Below are 3,236 nucleotides of genomic sequence, written 5' to 3'. Positions count from 1 at the left end.
CACCTGTCTCTTAATCTCGTATTCTTTCTTGGTTGGTACTAGTTAATTTTATTTAGTTTTCAATATTAATTTGAATGATACATATATAGATTTTTTTTAGATAATGATATATACATATATAGATATAGGAAGAGGAAAAAGAAAATTAAATAATAAATCGTATAATTGCTCTGTATTGCATTTTAGTATATCAATGATGCTTTCTTTTTTTCTTTTTTTAAAATTAAATGTTCTGTATCAAATTACTGTTTTCTATTAAGTATATAGGAAGGAGAAATAAAATCATAATGCTACTAATACTATTTATAATATAAAATACTCTTTTAAAAATAGTATAAAATCCTATAATTGCTTCATATTGCATTAGAGATACTAAGTTTTATTATTAGTTGAAATTTATTAAAACTAGCATAATTATTTGAATTTCTCTTTATTTATTAAATTTTATTCCAAATTTTATAGTTTTTAGTATATTTATAATAAGAAGTATTATATAAGTTAGAGAATATGTTATTAAATACTCTTCACATTTATATTATTTAATATGTCGATTATGCATTTCTCCCATCTCATTTTATTTTATTTTATTTTTTAAAATCAAGAAATTGGTGCAGTTGAGCCTTGTAACTAAGAATTGCAACTAAAAACAAAAAATCCTTGCAACTTTTTCTTTTACGAAAAAAAAAAAAAAAAAGCCTTGCACCTAAATACTTGGACATGGACAAAAATCATTTTGAACTAAAATTCACAGCGAAAACTAAAATCCAACTATTAAATCCACATATATGCCAAAGTTAGGAAATGAAATCACAAGAAAATGTTTGACATATATATGATGATTTCATCAACCATGAATCTAAAGATCATATTTAATTTGATGAATCGCAATGCAGATAAAAAACCCCTAAAACTTTAGTTCAATTGAAAAGAATAAATATAGATCCGTAATATTTAATATAATAGAATAAAAGTCATAATATAAGCTTTATGTTTGCATATTTCATACTTAAATACCATGTACACATACTGGAGAATATAAAAGTCAAGGTATAAGCTTCATGCAAATACCTTATTAACACCTGAGGATTTTTCACATAAAGTTTAATAATGTTAAGCTCCTTGATGGCATGCAATAGAACTACAGAAGAAAAGGAATAGCAAAATTAGGAACATGTTAATATGACTACAATAACACTTATATAGGATCTTTATTCCAAAATTCAGTATGAAAAACCTGTATGAATTGAATATATATATATATAAACGGTGAGAATGACACTAGATGTTATGGAAATAGAATGAAAAAAAAATGAAAAAGTGAAAAAAGGATGAGTAAGAAAGATGGAAAGATAAACAAAATGTTAAACCAAATGAAATAATACAAATAATGGAGTGTATGGTTACAATATTGTTATAGATAAGAGAGAAAATATATTGGTAAAATATTAAAAGAAAAAAAATATTAATAACATAAATAGTTTTAAAAAAATTATAATTTTTTTTGCGTGTCATCTTCTTGCCTTTTCAGAAGCCCATCAAGCATTTTCTATTTTTTGAGCCTATAATGTTCTAACTACGTTATGTTCTTGATAGGAGTCTCACTAGTAATAAGTTCACTATCTGTTTCACTCCATGCATTTTTTTTGGCAATGACAGCTGGACTTCATAGCTTTCTCACGGCTTTTTATTTCTTTTTTATCTCAAAGGAAGAAAATTGTGTTAATGGGATTGGGAGGTACCTACAAGGGTTTCCTAACCTTCTACAATCATCAAAAGTTTTATAACTTCATACCTAATTTCTTTAATCTTTACCTTTTTTCCTCTTCTTGGAAGTTCTCCTTCACCTCTTATTTTTTTTTTTACTGGTCACCAATTATTTCATTTTTTCAAAAGCCAAAAGCCAATAATTACAGAGGTAATTGATCGAAATCCTGCTGTTTCAAAGCATGTTGCAAGTGTCAGTACAATCTGTTTTTTTTAATATTTTTATTGAAATTATATAAATAATGAGATTTTTATAAATTATGAAAATGAAAGGTTTGAATATATGTATAAAATTTTTTTTTGCTGGAGATCATGTATAAAAGTTTAGCCTAAGTGATATGTTAATAATTCATAATAGAGATATTTTTATTAAAAATGTATAGATGTTGTAAATATATTTTTATCATACTACATAAATAATTTGAGATAATAAGGCATTTTTCTTAAATAACAAAAATATAAAAGGTTAAAACATAAAATTACATATGAATTTATATTTTATCATGAAACGATTAAAAATGATTTATATGAAATTTTAAAACTTTTAAGTTGATATTTTGTTACTAAAGAAAGATAAAGAATAGTAGGCAAAAATTATGATATAGATCTTTTAGCTCAAAAATTGCATGTTATTTTACAATAAACTAAAATTATGATATAAATCTTTTAGCTCAAAACTTTATGTCTTGTTTTTGTTGCCTTTATTCTTCCTATGTTAATTAATAAGCATGTCTAGGAATCATAATAGGATATTGAGTAATACATTGGTGTGCGTGGAGCAGCATATGATGTGGTATGTGCATGAGTGCAGTGGCGTGCATGCAAAGGTGTGTGCACGTGGATGTGCTAATTATTTTCTCTTGTCTTAAATATAAGAAAATAAAACATGACATACTAACTAAAGAAAGTTAATTAACCAGCATGATTTTAAATTGTAATCACGGTCACATTAAGGTTTTTAGGATTATGAATATTAAAGATTCTATGATGCGGATTAAGGTCATTAGAGTGTGAATGATTCACAACTTTGTACAACAATCCATCTTAACATTAATTAATATGTTTTCATCCATATTTTTCATGATGGTTATGCAAAGTTGTGAATCATTCACACTGTAATAACAACAATCCACATTGCAGGATCCTTAATATCTGCCATCATGAAAATCATAATGTGATTGTGACCATAATTTAAAATCATGATGATTAACTAACTTTCTTAATTAATGTATGATGTTTTATTTTTTTATATTTGAGACCAAAGAAAATAATAATTAACACATCCACACGCACAGCACGCACATTCATGGACCTACATTATTGAATACTCTATTATGATTCCTAGACATAACATTAATTAACTTACCAAGAACATGACATGTTAGTATATATGTTTAGGGAAACTTATAGAACAATCAACACATTTAAAGAATAAATGAAGAACACATTTATAGGAATTATAAATCTTATAA

Source organism: Glycine soja, chromosome 2 (assembly GCF_004193775.1).
Source record: "Glycine soja cultivar W05 chromosome 2, ASM419377v2, whole genome shotgun sequence".
NCBI lineage: Eukaryota > Viridiplantae > Streptophyta > Magnoliopsida > Fabales > Fabaceae > Glycine > Glycine soja.
The sequence above is the reverse complement of the archived record's forward strand: the minus strand, read 5'-3'. Positions refer to the sequence as shown.